Source organism: Lepeophtheirus salmonis, chromosome 3, assembly GCF_016086655.4.
Source record: "Lepeophtheirus salmonis chromosome 3, UVic_Lsal_1.4, whole genome shotgun sequence".
NCBI lineage: Eukaryota > Metazoa > Arthropoda > Copepoda > Siphonostomatoida > Caligidae > Lepeophtheirus > Lepeophtheirus salmonis.
In genome coordinates this window covers 18,842,044-18,862,162 of record NC_052133.2, presented here as the reverse complement: position 1 = coordinate 18,862,162, position 20,119 = coordinate 18,842,044, and positions in this window count along the sequence as shown.

Sequence of the window (20,119 nt, the reverse complement as noted above, 5' to 3'; positions counted from 1 at the left end):
AGGAAATCAATTTTAGATCAGATAGAGAAGAAGAAATATAGGGCCTCAGTTGGGGGTATAGTCAGAGGGTTTAATAATAGGATTATTTTGGTTGAAATACAGTTAGTTACCAACTTACAATCCTTAGTTAATGTATATAAAGAACGTAAGGAGGTATAGTACGTTTCTTTTGTAAACAATCCCTGGAGAGATACAAAACATTTTTTGTTCTAATGTAGTCATATAATTAGTATAATGCACTTAGTATTAGTGCAATTAGTGGAATGACATCACATGAATAAATTGTTTGCGGCGGAGATTTAGGAAAGTTGATATTATACTCGTAATATATAAAAAATAATTTTTTTTCTATTTCTATTTATTTTCATATTTTTTAATACAATATTATCCATTAGCATATTTTTATTTACCTCAACATCAATAAGTTTATCCTTCAACAAGGACAAAAATTAGATCAAAGTTGCTGCTCAACTAAACCTTTTAGAAGCAAATTCTTTTTTGTAAAAGAAAGAACAATTCGTCGTTTAGTTGTTAAATAAATAAAAAGGATTTTTTTCTTCTCAAAACGAATGCTCAAGGGTAGTTTTTCTTTTTACATTGAAATTGCATTTTCTCAGATTTGAATAGCACCACAGGAAATATGAACGCATATTTGAAATAAGTATACAATTTTGCAGGGAATAATGTTTTTATGCGAATTATTTGCCTCATAAAAAGGTGAAGAATATTGTTATTAATCATTTATAATAGAGATCTCACTTCTTATTCCTTATTATTCATAAAATAGTAACATTAAAAAATAACGATTTACTTTTTTTAAATTTAAATTTTTATTGATTAGGACTAGGCAAGAAAATATATCATTTATAATTATTTTCTTTTATTCATCAAATGTCAATTTTCAATTATTAAGAAGAAATACTACAAAAAGATGCATTTGGACAAAAAATCATAGTTTTCGTAAGTTCAATATTGTATTTTCAATTTCCGTAACATTTTATTACAAAAAAAAAAAAATTCTACGACATTATTTTCCATAACTTTTTTTTGTTTTGAAAGAACGATTTTTTTAGCAGGCTTGAGTTTCTCTATACAATACCAATAAATGAAACTTACATTTTTGTTAAAATCATTATTCATATCATATATGTACATGGGTCAATTATTTATCGAGTTCGAATGGTTTAAGTGACTCTAATTTGGTGATTCTTAAAAATGATAGATTCAAAGCAATTTTCATGTGTTTATTTATCATTGATTTTTGATGGCAAAAAAACACCGTTCATGGTTTCCCGATTTCAAACGTGGTCGTATGGATACTGATGATGCTGAACGCCCTGGTAGGCCAAATGAGGCGGTTATTCCTGAAAATATTGCAAAAACCCTGAAATTTATTATGGCGAAAGTTGCAAGAGATAGCTGACACTCGGAAGTTATCAAAAGGTAGTGTTTACACCATCATATACGAACATTTGGATATGAAAAAGCTGTTTTCCAAATGGGTGCCGTGTTTGCTCTCACCAGAGCAAAAGCAACAAAGAGCAGATGATTAAAGAGCTGTTTGGAGATGTTCACGCAAAATAAGAAGGAATTTTTGCGTAGGTACATCATAATTGATGAAACATGCATTCACCACTTCACTTTAGAATCAAAACAGCAGTCTGCTGAGTGGTGTGCTGACGAAGAAAGCCGTCCAAAACGTCCAAATACTCAAACATCGGCTGGGAAGGACCTCTGTATTTTGGGATTTGGATGGAAACTTATTAATCTTCTACTTGGAACATGGAAAAACAATCAACAGCGACTATTATATCTGTTTGTTGGATCGTTTGAAGGCCTAAATTACCAAGAAAATACCTCATTTGAAGAAGAAAAAGGTGCTCTTTCACGAAGACAATACACCGTGTCACAAGTCAATAAAAACAGCCGCAAAATTGGTCGAATTGAGTTTTGAATTGCTACCGCCCCACTGTATTCTCCAGATCTGACCTCCAGCAACTACTGGCTCTTTGCAGAACTCAAAAAGATACTTTGTGGAAAGAGATTTGGCTCAGATGAGGAAGTGATTGTTGAAACTGAAGTATATATTGAAGGTCTCAATAAATCGTTTCACAACCGTGGTATCGAAAAGCTAGAGCAATGTTGGAATGATTTTATCGGTCTTACAGGAGATTATATTCATGAATATAAATGAATTTTGGAAAAAAAAATGTTGTTTTCCTACCTAGGCCCGGGACTTATTCATCGATGTGTTATATAAAGATATATACAAAATATAAAATATTATAATATGAAATTACTAAGAGGACTTGCGTTGTATTAACATAAAATAGCATTTTAGTTTAAAATTAGTACTCTTAGCTAAGACCTATACATAAAAACATTCCAACAATCAAATAGTAGTAAAACAAACATTCACTCACTAAATAAAATAAAACATAAAAATCAATCCATTGGTCTCCCTTGATGAAAGCGTTCATACCTCTGGACTATTCTTTTTAAAGTAGTTCCATATCTAGTAGACTCTGACAATTTATATTTTACAATATTAATAGTATGGAATAGAATAACCACACATCCTTGGTATTTTCAATGCAAAAGTACCATATCTTGCTACAGAGGACAAAATTATTGTTCTAAGGTTTTGTCAAAGAATTTGTTCTCTACATATCAATTTATTACTACTAAGGGCTTTTGTGCTCAAAAGAGCGAAATGTATTACCCGATTTTCTGCGCTTTTTTGTTTTTCCCCTTAGGCTTTCCGAATAAAATTGTTACCTTAATGTTTTCTTTCTCCATATTTAGAGAAAAAATTCAATTAAAATAGACAGCAAAGGGCATTCGACAAACGCATGCAAAGAAGCATAAAAAACTTTCCACAATCTTTACAGGTATCGTAGTAAACAATACAGTCTGTAGAAATCTGGAATTGAGACATAAGGTTATGGCTTTGAAAAATCCACACAAATAATTGCCTATCGTATTAGCCCGAGACTCTGGGAGTTTCAATTTTCTTTCGAAATTAAATTAAAAGTATCTAAGTACATAGAAAATTTCAAAGACCATATAAATTTTCCAAGAACATTAAAACGACACACACAAAAAAGAAGAAACAAACTAATTCATTAAGCCTATTTAATTAAATTCTTTAATAATTTCTTGAATTGTTTAAAATAAATGCAATAAATTCCATTATTCGTCTTGATTACATAGGCACAGTACTATAATTTTATGATTACTGCATGCAGGCTTACCTCACTTTTTGATATTAGAACAAAAAAATCATCTCACTTTATTGGTCTTCCAAAAACCACTTCTAGATCTTTTGCCAATTTGTCATATATTGGCCGCAGTTTTTATATTCATATTCATGTTGTTTCTTGCTCTTCTCTACAAAAGTAGCAAAGTTTGTCGTTGCTTAAAAAAACTGTCGTTTCTGGGTTCCAGCAATCACACAGTAAGAAAATCATTTTTCAAAAGGAGTCAGAAATGGGCTCTGAAAACTATTACAGGCTTGTCTTTCAGTTAACTGTATGTTTCTTCTCTTTAAATATTTTTTAATCTGTAGCAGTGATGATTCACACCACATTTTTTTTATTGATGCAACTTTTATCATAGTGAACTGCTGTCTAAAAACAAAGTTCTGTAGTAAATGCCTAAGTATGCCCTTGTTGTACTTTTGCATTTTAGAAATATTTGTACACGTAATTATAGCTATAATGTTATTCCTGCAACTAAGAAGATAATCCATGAAAAAAACGGCATTTTCTAGAGAAAATTGGGAATTTCTATCAAGGGACCTTTTAATGGAGCATACCCACCCATGGTTATTTCAAGAGTATAAAAAGTATCATTCACTGTGTTAAGCAGGGAGCGCCAATATTTGAGCTTACATAAATTACTTATTATTGAACGTACCTCATAGTTGGAATATTGGCGATTAAAACAATCAGAAGATACTGTAGAGTTCCAAAAGTCCTCTCTTCTATAACATTTCTGAAACTATGCAGATAATTAAAATTTATATATACATGTTGTTGTTTTTTTTTGGTAGAACTTTGCTCGAGATTACCAATTCCCCACCAATGTGTTTTCTAAGTATTTTATAATCTGGAATATAAGTGTTATGAAAAAAACACAAAAGCCATTAGGTCTCCTCTTTAATAGCCAAATCCGCCATTAATTGTAAAAATGATGCCTTGTATAGGACGAAAGGAATTCTGAATGTGTTAAAAAGTAAATACACGTCTGTAGATTCAATCCTTTAACAAAATAGATTTTTTTATATACTAAAGATTCTCGAAAATATATCTATATCAATACAACAACTTTGTCGGTCTATCTGCACGAATTTATGGAAACAGGTTCCTAACTGAACTGTATCTAGTGCTCCCTTATGTATATCATAAACAAATTTTTATTTAAGCATTAACAATGTAGTCGTATTAATGAAATATTCTAGTTGTGTACATGTATAACAAGAGTACTTTTTCCGTTGATTTTGTAATTGTGGTCTCTTATGTTTATCATTCACAATTCTTGTTCATTTTCAGTATATGTTAAGTTTTGAATTAAATATAAACGCTGGTATGTAAAAATGAATTTTGTTTGTATTTATTCGTGAGCCTCTATAGACTTATCAGTCTCTCCAACATTTATTTTCATTCTCAAACTCTTGTTATTACTCTCTTTTATTCTTGAGAAGAGAACAATTAATAATTAATATAAATATTGAGTAATTACATGTGAGTCTGCTCATATGTAAAACGGAGAATAACTCTTAGCCAAATGTCTAATTAATTACTTCAGGCCTACTTCTGCTCGTGTTTCTATATTATAAGCTTAATACACATATCTCAATTTTAGAAAATTGTATATGATGTATTAAAGTGTGACGTCACTGATGTACAAACCTTGATAATACATTGTACAAATAGAATAATACGTTTCAAGTGGTCTACTTTATTATTTATTCAATTATGAAATTCAGGTTTTCTCTTTCTTATGTAGTCACGTAAAAAGTAGTTCAAAGAGTTCATTCTTTGGAACCTTTGTTCACGCATGTTAAACATTATCAGGGCATAACCAACCCTTTGTTTACTTTTATTTAGTCATAATAGTATATAAAAGGAAATTTTATATAACTTTTAATAGGTTGTGTGATCGGTCAAACGCAGTTAGTCCTTATTTGCACGTTCACATGATTTAAAGTTGTTCAAATTATTTTTATATTTCATTTTGATTTAAAATATTATTCTAGTTACAATACACAATATGATAGGATTGTTTATGTCCTTAATATAGGGCTTAAAGTCGGTCTCATACCGCAACCTCTTCAATTTATTCCTTCTAGGCTATTGTTCATTGAAAAACCCACATTTTTTAGAAGTACCTCAATGCCTCAATACATTATTTCACTGATATGCGATAAAAGTACCTCAGTTTACAAATTAGTTAAGTATACTTTATGTATATTTCATACATTAGAATAGTGTGTCATTTATCTTAATTTAAGCCTAATTAAAGTACAGTGTGGAGAAGCAAAAGCAACCATCAATTTGATTTATTGTATCTTTATGATTTTTATTTTAATCTTTTTTATGGTATCAACGTAGTTCAAAAGTCGATCATAAGAAGATCTGATCGGATACTTGTTTAATGATATTGGGATGGTCAGCTATGTTCACCACCATTTACAGAAGCGCATTGTTCCAAAATTGGTCCAATAAAAACTTGGCGGAAATGGTACATGTGGCTTTCTTAGTTATTTGACCTTTTGCCTCTCGACTATGCTTTGTGGGCTAAAGTTAAGAGGATGGTTTGTGCAACAGCTCACAAACATGTGGCATATCTCAAAGCTTCAGTCGAGAGGGAGTGAGCCAATATGTCCAAAGATTTCGTAATTATGTGTTACCAGGAGCTCCGGCCCCTGTAGAGGCAATGTTGGCTACAGAGGCAGCAGTTCGAAAAATAAATTGTGTATGTACAGTTAATTTCTTGCTAAAAGCATTATTAGCTTTTACTATTATAATTTATGAGAATCAACGTGTCAAAGTTAATAAAGATAAATATTTTCACTTTGGATGTATAATGTACTTTAATAAAAATAGTTGAATATTGATTGATGATGACGTCACTGGATAATATAATTTAGCAATGATTGCTTTGTAAGATGTTTAGATAACATCTAGGATGGGATGTCAAAATTTTAGAGCTGATGCATCCCTATGGTTTTATTTGACTTAGTTATAAGCCTTCTGCCACAAACCAAATTCAATATCCTCCATCAAATATGAAACTTGTACGAATGTCGATAATTTCAATAGAAGTTGATTGATTATTTTTAGCACGTAAAATATATGAAGAACCTCAATATTAATCTACAAGCTCCCTCCTAATTAATAGTTAATTTCACCTTAAACTGTACGTAATTTCCTGTTATAATATTTCTTTTTTGTATTCTTGATCATTATTACACTCTAAATCATTGAAATCGATTCTCGAAAGAAGTAATGATACAGTCTATGAAAGCTTTACTTAAAGAAGTCTACAATTTGCAATTGGTTCTAGTAATAAATTTGAGTCTTCAGAACCTTTAACTACGAAAATATTCCTTAAATAATTGTCAACTACATTTTAGAGCTTTCTCTTTAATTTGCCAAATAAATTGAAATTGAAAGGCTGTGGGTATGAAAAAGATACTTTTACATTAATATCAAAGATTTTTTCTTATATCTAAAGCTAACCAACTGAAATGCCTAGTCCACTCACAATCAGTAATGGTTTGAGAGGGAGTTTGAGGCCTTACGGTTGGTTGTGAAATATTTTTTTTCTAAAAAAAAAAGTTCAAATTCAACTCTGTCTTGTAATGTAAACCATATAATGGATAATAGAGCGTTTTCACGTGACATCATGTTTCAGGAAGTCAGTCATCTTAAAACTAACATATAATTTTATAGGAATAATAACTTCGTTTTATATTTTTTATTTATTTTTAAAGCTTCAAGATTAGTTTTCGTTCGTACTTTTTTTTTACTATTCATAAAAATATATACAAAAAAATACATAATATCATGACATAATAACAGATTAAGAAGTAAGGTGAAAATAAATATCATAGATGAAGATTAACTTTTAAAGGATCCCTCTCAATTATAGCCCACCGTGCATTTATATACATTTGAAACATATAAGATTGAAAATTGATTTATACCAAAAGATTGCTAAAAATATGTAAACATCAAGAGAACTAAAACAAACATTGAAAGGTTATACTCATTTTCTAAAATAAAAAAACAAACATAAGACAAAAAATATACAAAACTCGGTCATAAGTGGAAAACTTAATTTAAAGAGCATCCATAATAATAATAAAAAAAGATCCAACAGATGTTTCTCCTGTTACTCTTTACTTTTCCAAAATCTATTTATTATGGCATTTAGTATATGTAGGTCTTGAGGCAGCCTTAAAAGATAAGGAAATTTTAAAGAAAAAAAAGATAAAACTTTATTTTTCTTTTCCCAAAATTTATATTTACTAAAAAATAATAATATAGAAAAAAGTGTATATTTCTTGATAATTTATCTTGTGTATGATTTTTTTTTCATTTTTTTTTTAGAATGTAATGAATCATATATTCAGGTAGCTACTACAAAGTTTTTTTGGTTGGTTTTTTTTTAACTTTTTAAATAATAGTTTTTTTTCTTTCTTTCTTTCTTCTTAAATCACATAATTATTTTAATCTCTATACTTTAATTTCATATAATTATACATTCCAAAAAAACACCTAGCAACTTCATCACAAAATAATATTAATAAATTAATTGAACAATAACAACAATCATTTGTTGTTCAAACAAACAAAAAACGAGCACGGGTAAAGGAAAAAGATAATAACATCTGAACGAAAATCTGCTAAACAATTAAACTAAAAAGCAAAACTATAGTACAATTCCATTCTCGTCGAACCTCTCTAGCACTTTGTGGGATCTTAAGAGGAGTCTGTCCAGACTTGTAGGTATGCAAGATTTGTTTCTTCTTGTGACGTAGAGATTAAATAGAGCCTTTGTTATTCAGCATTATATTTTGAAGTGAAATCTGTGCTTAGGTGTTGACATTAGCAGCCAATCCCAATCCTTATTTCTGAATTGTAGTATTTCCTCAAAAACTCAGTAATTATTTGTACGATGATAACCAGACTTGGGCAATCCCGAAACAGATGTCTTGAAGTTTCTAAACTGGACTTACAGAATGTGCAGTCTCTATCTTTTTCTTCGACTTTCGATTTATTTGTAAAAAGGGTAGAAGTAGCCGTCCTGTAGCCAAACCACTTTTCTTTTGTGTCCATTAAAGGGTTGCAAAATATTTTTATTGAGTTTTTAAGAACATCTTCCGACGGGTTTCTTTTAATATCCAAGAAGGTCGTTAGTGTGGTATCTGTGGACTCGCTCCACAATTGTCTAATTACTGAAAGTCCAAATGCCTTGAAGAATTCACCTCTAGCGTTCAACCTGTGGTTGAAGTTCAATGGTTTGTCTACGCCCAGCATAGGAAGAACGGAGTCCAAAATCTATTTCTATGAATAGGTCATTTTTTTCAGTAAGCACTAGCGATATTTGAAGACTTGAACAGCTCTGCAAGACCCATGAAAATTCTTTCGTTGAATGTAAACCCCGTAATCCTTTCAAAATGGTCTTTCAAGCATTTTGCTTTGTCTGTCTTTCTTTAGTATCAGAGTTAAACCCCTTCACTCATAAACTTTGGAATAGAGCCTAACTTCCAAATCTCTTGGTAAGAAGCTTCTAAGATGGGACATAGTTTTTTCACAAATATCTTATAAAAATCAAATGGCAAGCCTGATAACCCTGGGGATTTAAATTTTTCTTATCATTATGTATATATTTTTGTATTACATTGGATGAGATGGGGGAATCGAGTCCGTTACAAACGTCATCTAAATCCTCCAGTGAAAACTCTTCTTGGCGCTTTTTCCATCTGAAACAAAATGAGGAGGTACCTTGTTTTTACAGTTGCTACATCTATAAAGATTCGAGTAAAATTATTCTTGAGTTACGTCTCCATTCGCCCGACTTAAAGCAATAATTTTCCTCGAACTTTGAATATTTTTTTCTTCGGCAGAGAAGGGCACTATACCTTTGATATTTTTTTTCAATCAGCTCTGATTTAGATCTTACTACTCTGCCTTCGTTTTTATTTCGAATAATGTTATTTAGATCTTCTTAATTATCGAGTCCACCATCACTTATCTTTTTTGGCTCTTAAAGACGGTTTATTTCCTTTCGTTATTCGAATGCTGCGATTATACCCTTGCCGACAAAAATTTTCTTTGATCTTTCTTATTCACGTCAGAGGGCTGAGCACAGGGAAAGTAATTTATTGTCAAGCAGGTACCTGCATCCGTCAATAACTTTTTCTATTTCGTTACGAGTGGAAGTATCATTGAGGAGTGATACATTTAATTTCCAATATGTTTTAAGTTTTAGCTTAGACAGATGAAAGTTACCATCATTTCCATTAGTTCGCCTTATTTATTTGTCTTGTAATACGTCATATACTGACTATTTATTTTACCAAAAAAAACCTGAGTCCCCAGGGCAATACTTGGAAATATCTCCCTCTAGGTAGTGTTTATTTATAAAATTTCGTGAACCGTTATAATTTAACGTGCCCCTTCCAATTTGTCGAGTAACATTTAGATCTCCTGAAATTAAGATGTTTTGCTCTTTTATTCCATATACTATGTTTGAAAAGAAGTCAACCCCGTTCCTATTTGGGTCATATAATGCAAAAATTCTCAAGACTTCGCCTGAAAGGTCAATGTCTACCTTTATGTAATTACCATTGCTATCTGACTCGATAAGAACTGGTGAAAAATATTTTTTCACTAAAAGTAAAACTCCTCGAGATGGATGACATGCTTTAGATATAGCAGCTGACTCAAAAAAAGTATGAGACTGAGGGAAAAAATAAAAAATTTTTGAATCCCTGAGCCTCGTATCCAGTAAAGCTACAATGTCAAGAAAGCTTGTAGATTTCAAATAATTGAATATTGAAGACACACTTTTCCCAGAAGTAATCGAGCTTACATTATAAGCTAGACATGACAGTTTCATATTGCACTAAGAAGGGGGTTGTTGTGGTTTTTCTTATTAAGTTTAGTTTTTTGGAGTTTTCTTTCTCTTCGCAGGTAAAGAGTTACTCCTTGTAGGTGTATTGACAATTCTCGGTCTAGATGGTGTCATCAACACTTCATTTATGGTCTTACTACTTCTTTTCTGACCCATATCCGAGCCTTCTAAGGAATCAATGTCGGTGAGCGTATTGTGACTGGATTCTGAGTTTGAGAGAGTTGACGAGTCATTAAAGGGATCAGCTTTTGTTGACTCAGAAGCTGCTTTTTTATTAGCCTCTGTAGTTGTAGACTTTAAAGATGAATCCTCTACAGTATTACAGACATCGTTGGGGCAACTAGTAGAATAAGACATACTAACGGTTTTAGGAGCACATCTATTCATCATTATTGGTTTTTTATTCTCCTAAAAGATTTTTTTGAGTAATTAAGTTCCAAGTCTGCAATTTCGTTTGTTTTGGGTTTCTTTGTGTCAAAACGGAAACAACAGTGTCTTCTGGTACCCAAAAATACTAAAATCCAGGGGCGAACAAATTTCAATCTTACATGCGGCTGTCTTTCAAATAAGGAGAGTTACCATATTTTTTTTGTTTTTTTTAAATGTTTTTAACAAGCCGAAAATGCTATCAATTAGCATCACAGGACATAATGCACCTTATCAAACCCAAGATACTTAATCTTGATCATATTAAAATCCCTATATGTTCAGAAACAGTGATAATACTGTCAGTATTTTTTTTAACTTTTAGTGCCTGGGCGTATGATGTCGTGGATCTGTTTATTATAAACGTGGATCCGTTTATTTTCTAGAAATTTTATTGATATAAAGCCGTACAATTTGATGTTTCAGTCATTATTATATTATACAGTTCATAAAAATGGAATTAAGTCACTCGATTTAAACAGGTAAATTTGCAGTGGATCTTCTTTCTTCCTTTATTTTGTAATAAGTAATTACTTATTGTTAATGATTAAGTTAAGGGGCGTTCTGTCGTTTGTATGGGATAGGGGAACAAGTTTCTACTCAACCCTTAGCTAAGTCTGCTCTGAAGGATAATAATTGCAGGGGGATCCTACGCTACACTCTCCTAGTCCTTCTGAAACCCCTATCTAATTTATATTTTGATCTTGTCATTTCACAATTTAAATACCTAGGTCTACTCATGGTTTTCTCTCACTTTTAATTTGATATATTTTTATTTTCTCTTTCTATCCTCCTAACTTCTTGGATTAGAAATTTAAAGTGACTATAGGAAAATGGATAAATAATTTATTATTAAGGTTCAAATATAATCCTAAATAGGGGGTCTCCCAATTAATGGATTGAAATTATCACAAATAGAATTTAAAGAAAAGTATCCGTAAAAAATATTAATTTAATAGAATAAGTTCTCACAAAAAGTGTTTATGGATCTTTTGAAAAAGTGATTCTACAAATATGATAATCATTTAGGGTAATCAGGAGCCTTTTGGGTATTTTAAAAGAAGAAACCGAAAATCAACGTGGTAACCATGAGAATTAGAATAATGTTTTGGAGGAGAGCAGCCTAGCTGTCATGAAGGTTCATTGGATCAGCAAGAAACAGCTGTGTCAAGGAAGGAGGGAAAAGGAAATAAACATTGGTAAGAATTACTCCGATATCGATCATGAATATTCTTCTTTGAGGCCAACAAGGAATTAAAATTATAACTCTGCAACAAATAATCAAAGTTAATCTCCGAAGTTCAGCCCTCCAGAATTAAACAGCAATGAAAACAGCTAAGGAAAAGAAAATAGAATCCCCGTACCTCATGGACAACGCGCTCGGGAGAAGTTATTCTCTTGAATTCAATGTGTGTTTGTGCCCAAGCGATTCCTAGAGAAGGAAATATAATTTCTGTATATGGAGTTCACCAAAAGATTCCTAGGTCAGATGAAGTAAATGTAATACTATAGTGTTTACTTATACTTAATCAGTGCAACTCCATCTAACCAATTAAAGGGATGTGTATCACTTATCATAACATCTAACCAACCAAGAAGGAAAATATCAAACCATATCTGATGCAAAAGTCTCAATCCAAGGAATTTCCCTTAGGCACTATATCTTGCTATAGGTAAGCTTTCTAAATTATTTGTGTATATTTTTTTGTAATTAAAGTTATTTGTCTAATAAAAGCGTTAAGTCATATATCAATCCAGAGTTCCATATCAAGGGAGTGTACATATATTTGAAAGCATACTTAATTTCTCATTAATGAGTATTCTTCCATCAATATTAATGTTACATTTGTGTAAGAGGAAAACCATGTATTTGGAATAACCATTTCCCACTTTCCTTCAGAGAAATGAATATCTATAATGATGAGACGTTTTTTAATGGAATGAATAGAACAATATGTAAATGTGAATACTTAACTTTCATTGTGTGTCACTCTATGACAGGGTTTGAATAATAATTCTACACGCGAGTGATAATGTTTGATTACTTGTAGGAATATTTACATAGCCTTTGTTTATATTTCTGAAAAAATAAAAGCCTGGACTATTACGAATGAGCAGAAATAGATTAATGGATGAGCCCTTGAACTGATATTTTAAAGAAAAGAACGAATGAACAGAAAAAAGTACACTTTAGTAACGCTTTTGACCCTTTTTTTCATAAGCACATTTTGCGAACAACACGAAAGTATTTACAAAGACGGCTTTATAACCCAATTAGAGCATTTTGACTCAATGGGTCTTCACGAGGCCGTCCTGTTGCTCCTCTACTATTGCTGAGTTGGCATTATCAATTATGAGTCAATATGAGGGGTTTGGCGTGTTATTCGAACATCAGAAATACATTATTGACGCGGATGATGTCAATTTTAACTGTGGAAGCCAGCTCTGAGGCACAACTTATAAAGATAATTGAGACATTTTTTCTTTCTTTTTTAGTGTAAATTTAAAGCAAGTTCTGGTATGAGAATGAATGAAAAAAAAATGTATTTTACCAGTAGGGGAAATTGAATCCTGTATACAACGCAAAGGTTTTAGGATGTTACATAAGTGCTCATCTATTGGGCATAGCTAACTAAAAATATGAGGAATCTCATATCAATTAATGTTCATTGTGGGATTACCTATATAAAATAAATTCACAATGGAGATACTTGAATCTTCAAATACAGATTGGCTGTTAGATATAATAGCTTCATTTCCCCCCTTATTTTATAATGCTCCAGCTCTGTTTAATTTAGAAGACATTTCAATCAAAGAGGAAGAAAAATGGCCTTCTTGTGTTTTCCACAAAACTTATACTCCGGCTCTCAAAAGATTAAGAAATGATCTATACTCTTGAGTAGAGTTTAGCCTAAAATTCATAAAAATGTTCTTATTTACATATCGACTATAACCTTGGTTAATGCTCAGTTCCGACCTCTCTAATGAGTACTCGAGCTTACTCTCTCCCTCATGGGCTGCGGTAGAAAGGATTGTATTGTATGATAAACCTATCTATGACTCGACATCAACTGTGGATAAAATTGGACAGAATTCATAGAAGAGAGCTTTTTTCAAAGGTTTTGAAAATCCCCCGGAAATACAGATTAAAAGAATAAACATTCTTACTGTGCATGACCTCCATCAAAACACCTTATTAAATCAAGGAACATTTTGTTTTCGGACCTTTCGAATACTTAGCTAATATGGATAAAGTTATCCTTGCGTGGACTAGTGGAAGGATATGAATTAAATTCACAATTACAGATTTCAATAGGTTGTCTTGTTTTCAATAGTCCTTCCAAAATTATTTGCCAAGCTCATAAATAGTATTCGATATTCATTCGTTGAATACTCTTTTGTGACAATACTTCAAGAGTTTTTCTTTTTTCATTGAACATTGTTATGACAAAGGAAAACATAAGGGAAATTAAGGCCACAATTTTATATTGTATTTCATCGAAAATATTCCCAATAAATTTGAGCAATAAATTTTGTTCTGTAAAGTGCCAAAGCTCTCATAGTTTGAAAGCTTGCTCATGGTGTAAAAATTGGCAGGCAAGATCTGAGGTGAATAATTATAGTTGTCTCTGCAAAATATGCTGCTTTTTCCTTAAAGATCCCAAATTTGGTAGGTAACTCTTGGGACAATGTCCTTGATTTGAGTACGTATCGTTTATCAGATTCACTTTGATACTGTTCTACATTGAAGCTATGAAAATTGGGCATGCATAGAATTTTGACTAGGGAGTATTCGAAAGCATCCTTCTTCACAAAATAATAAAGATTTTTGAATCCTTATGATTGAAATATACTCATAAGGTCAGGACTTTTTTTTGCCAGAAATTAATTTTATATACATTTATACAAAAAAAATTAAGGTAACCGAGGTTTCGAATTGAAGGTCCTGAATGTTTTGTAAATTTCGGTTCTGTTGGATCAAGGCTTCAATAATTTTTTTAATCAACAAGAAAAATGTAAGCATAATAGGTATTTAGCTTGTTTTTCACTGCGTTCAAAATGTGAATATTTCAAAAACAATAACCTTACAACAAATATTAAAGTATATCTAGAGTTGTAAAAAATATAAGCTAATACAAGTATAAGTTTTTTTTGTAGCGTGAGCCTCAAGAATGTTTTTATTTTCCAAAGCTGTTATCATTGCTTTTTAATTCTTGAGCTCGGAACATATTAGTACAAAGTACGTGTGCTCATGAATGACAGGAGTAACACAGATGATTGGTTAAAGAGTTATTAAATTAGGTCCTTTTTGGACTCGGAGTATAATTAATAATCGACAATGGATTCATTCCTGCCTATTGCCTTGTTTGATACGGAGTTAATTTGTATTTATTTCATCCCATAGCTGCTTGCAGCTAATCTAATAAAACGTTACAAAAGCTAAACTCCTCTTCTTCCAAAAAAATTTCAAAATGTCAGAGTTACCCTTTAACTTTTCAGTGTCTTTATTTACATACTGGCAGTTCATTTTTTTTTCTTTTTTCGAGTCACAATATATATTTATTCCCCTATGAATAAATTTGTAAATTAATTGGTTAAATAAAAATCTTTTTTTTCAATTGACTACTAGATTCAGTAACTTTCAAGGTCGTTACATCTGGAGTAAGATACTTGGAGTTAAATGGATTGTTTTTATCCAAAGGGGCAGCAGAGTCCTCTCCATCAAAGGGATTAAAATCGTTCACATGAACCCTCTGCTTACTCTTATTTCCTTGAGAGGATGTATTCGAATTTTGAAAGGTATTGGAGGATAGAGATACCTTGGATACTTTATTCAGCCTAAATCTAGCGTCAGACACCGTTTGAGGCACACTCAATGCTACCTGGGACCTGAGTCTAGACTCTGACAAATTTTTTATTAGTATTCATAGAGCCTTGATCAAGCCTAAGACGTGCTTCAAATTTTCCTTCTCCCATACGAATCCGAGACTCCGAGATTGTAGGCCAACATTGTTAGATAAACTATTGAGAATGGAATTATGATGAGACAAATTCTTTGAAGCCTCATTAATAATAGATATAAGTCCTCGTCCCCACGAATAAGTCTTCTACCCAAAATATTCTGCCACCAATGAAAATACATCTTATGTAGTTTCTAACTGATAGTGAAATGCTTCGTCTGCAGTCTTATTCGACTCATGAGATTGGATTATGTCCTAAATATGTTTGTCATATTCTTTACAACTTTAAGTATAGCATTACATATATACAATATAATTATATTAATTTATAGTAGAATTAACTTTATACTTGTGCAAGCTATGAAAGAAAGATATGTGTGTAGTATATATAATATAATTTATTGATTGATGAAAGCATCACTTTCTATTTGAAAACCTGATATTCTGTATAAAGTGTTCGTAGGTAGTTATTGATTTGTGCATTGGAGCAGATCCTAACTAAGATTGGCTTTCTAAATAATATAATTAAAGGCGGGACGGAGATATGTCAATCCCTACTATGCAATTAAATAAGAGGGGGAAAATGATTAATTATATTTATTCAGAAAGACATCGTAATTGTCGTAAGCAATTATATACTTTTTTGGTTATTTCTATTCATTAAGATATTCATTGGACAATTGTTTTCATTTAATTTCTTTTTCAATTTCATAATTGTTATACAAATAATAAATATAAAAAATAGCTTTCAGTTAATAAAATAAGAGATTGCACCTTCCAAGGAAGTAGTATTTCTTGCAATATTACAAGGATGTCTCAAATACATGATGTGCATGTTAGCTGGTTTTTTTTTTGCATTCATATATTATTTTATATCATACTAATTAACACTAAAACTAATTCTTGACCATATGCATTTTCAATCTTTCCTTCCGAAGGATTAAGAAAAGAGCCTGAAATCTACATGTCATGTACGTTACTCTACCTAACCTATTAAACTATAGTTTATTAAAGAACATCATATGTTCATAATTTAATCAAAAAATAATTTGAACTTAATAAATCAATGCCCAAAGCACTAATACGAATGAGTAGAACAACAGCTGACAAAAAGTGCATTGAAAAATTTTCATGTCTGTGAGATAATGCAAAAGTTTGTGTTTTGAAGTTATAGTAATTTTAAGTTTTGACCATAGGCAAATAATAAGTTTAAATTTAACTTAAAACAAAACAAAAATCACCAATGACTCCAGAATAGATAACTGCAACATTGAAAAATGTATCCAAAAAGGTTTTAAGGCAATTACAAATAAGTTTTCCTGTCAAGCGAGTGATGGTTTGAGTACAGATTACTATTAGGTACCCTCTAAGTTGCTGTCAAGCATTTTAATGACGAGTCTCCAATTTACTTCTTCTGTCAATGTATAAAGGAAACAAACGATCACATTTCGTGGAGTGTAAAGGCTTATCCAAAACTTATGGAGACGTTATTAAAATGGTTAATAACTCATTCAATCAACAACATAGCAAAGAAGACTTCCTCTCTACTTAAAATATTGAAGAAGTGGATTTAATTATTATAAAAACAGAAAGCGTCAATAAATTGCGTACTATAAAAGTAAACAACTTGGATAAAACCTCGCGTATTATTAATCTTTACACAAATGTTCGATTGAAAATTTTGTTTCTTTTTTAATTCAACACAAATTAATGCTACTTCTTGATATTTATTTCAAAATATTCCTGATCGTGCTATAGATATTTAATAAGTCTTTTTAATTTTCGTTTTTTATAAGTTTTAATTAATTTTCTTTTCTTGTATCTTATGTTGCATTATTAACAGATTTTACATGTTTGAATGCATAATAAAGGGAAATAAAAAATAATTAAGGTTTCCATTGGCACCTGCTTACTCTAGAAGTATGTTATTTTTATTTTTTCTGACATACTGTTTCTGTTCTATGATTGCTCAACTTACAACCGATTAGAATGCGGAAATACAATAATGAAGACAACAAAGGGATTTCGATTGGAAGTTTGTCACAGTAAAGTTGTAGTAAATTAAAAATTTAATCTGCTACAATGAACGTCAACTATGAAAAAGTATAGAAACAAGGATAAGGGTATTTATTGAAATACGTACTACAAGATAAGGATTTTATTAAGATATAAGCTAGTTGATAATTGTCGAAGGAACACGAGAACCACTTCAAATTTCTTTTTTATTAAGATAAATTGCTTTAACTTAGGAATTCCGGTCCAGAAACAAATTAAATTTGTATGTTAAGGTAATATTGTACATTATTTAATTATCTCTGGGTATAAAATTGTATTATATTTTAACATCCGCTTAGGGACATAGGTTGACTGGTTAAATTTTTATTACAAAATAAGTGTTAAATATAATTTCTCTAGTCGGAACTGCCGATTAACTATTAATATAAGAAAAACAAGCAAATGTGATGTCCAATTATGCCTCTTTTGCCAGCTGATATATTTGCTCAATCTTTCCCAAATCCTGTCGCCTATTTATTTTTATTTTCTTCATTTTGGTTATTATTTGTTTAAAGGGCTTCTTTATATCTAAGTTGAACATTTTAACACTGGCTACCAATTAAAATTTGTATTATTTTTTTGCGCATATCTTTATCCAGTATTTGTTTGCTGCTTTAATTACATAAATACATTATCACACTTTTTTTTGTTGCCCCAATTCGAAATGGGTTGAACAAAGTAGAATGTGATCCTTTAATTCTAAATATCAAAAAAGGACATAAAGTCCTTGGTGTTTTTCACTATTTTTAATTTTCAAATCTTTTTTAAATACTTAGAGTTGAAGAGAGGGATAATTGATTTTACATAAGGTATTTATCAGGCTTAGAGATCGAGTGAACTTTTTTTTAATAAATATATTGAATATTTTTCTTCAGAGGCTCATAGATCCAAGAATAATCAATCAAGAAAGTTTGTAAATATATCATTTTTATACTTAAAAGTCTAAACTTTAATTCAAAATAAAACCTTTCCTTTCTACAAGCTAGGGTAGTAAAACGTGAACTGTTAATTAATGTCTATTTTTTCAATACTATCAAAAGCTTTAGTGATTATTTTTTGATATTCTGTTTCCACCATTTTTTTACATAAACAAACTATACTAATCATTTAGTCATTTTATCATCATGAGCGTGCAACAAGGAAAAAGAGAGAGTATCTCAGATCTCATAGATGCTGAAATTGACATGATGAAGATTACGGACATTGTTAAGTGTTCTAGGAGTCAGGTTTTTAAGTAGGCCCGGATGAAAAAAAACCGGAGAAGACCTTTAAAGAGTGATATAAAGTTCCAATAAAGGAGGATCTCACTAAGCCGATGAATCCCCTGGCCAACGACATCTCTGTAGCTCCCAGGTCTGAGGAAACTATAAAGCAGAACCTGGGATTTTTTTTCTTTCACATAGACCTCATGCCACCTTCTGACAAAGGCCATAAAAGCCAGGAGGCTCGAGAGAAGCAAGAAAATCTTCACATGGATCAAGGCAAATGGGTCAATTATGAAAAAAAAAATCAGTTGAGCAACTCCACAACTGCAAGAACGACCATTGTCTTCAGAAACAAAAGAAAAAGTCTGAGGGATTTACCACACCAAATATCCGGCCCAAACAATGGTCCTTCGAGTTGTGGCCTCTGATGGAAAGAAGATGCCTCCATTCTTTTTCAAGACTGGATAGAAAATCGGACAGGAGGCCTACTTCCCCACTAAACATGAACCCACTCGACTTTTCTATATGGGGCACTTTGGAGGGGGAAACCAACAGGACCTCATACCCAAATGTAGACTAACTGAAGCCCTCCTTAGTGGTTCCATGGAACAACTTGTCAGGGGAGTTTGTCATCAACTCCTGCATGACCTTCAGGCGACATGTAAAGCCTGTGATTGATAAAGAAGGTGACCATATTGAGTAAAAAAATGTTTTGCTAAACCTTGTCTACTAAACTATGTCTTGTTTTGTAACATTATTTTTTTTTATTATTGATATATTTATAAATCTACCTCTCTAGTACACGTTTTTCTGACATACCCTGTGTATTATGTTTCATTTAAGATAAATCTATCACAATATTTCAAGGATTTATGCATTTTAAAAACAATTTACACCAAAGACAGGCGAGAATTCTTGTTTTAAAGGGGTTGTTATTAAATAATGAATAAAAAGATGAAAGAGCATAAGCTTAAGCAGTTTTTTTTCCTTTTCTAATCAATATACTTAGTTTTTTCTTTACTCACATCCCTTTTTACTTTCAAGGTCTATTTTTAGTTGGGCAAATGAAGAAAATAAAGAAATAAAGATGGAGAAAACTTCAAACTGTGAAATAAATCCCTCTTGAGGGTGGAATACCAAATCCAGAATCGATATTCATCAATGAAGAAAAGAAAAACCTATAGTTTTATGCTTTTTAGAGGAAAGGGCACCATTCGAGCTTGAGAATTGGAAGCAATTCTTTTGATTTGGTTATCCTTGCATGGAACTTAATGATAATATAAGTTTTTCTTTCATAGAATAAAAAAACAACATGTTATTTTT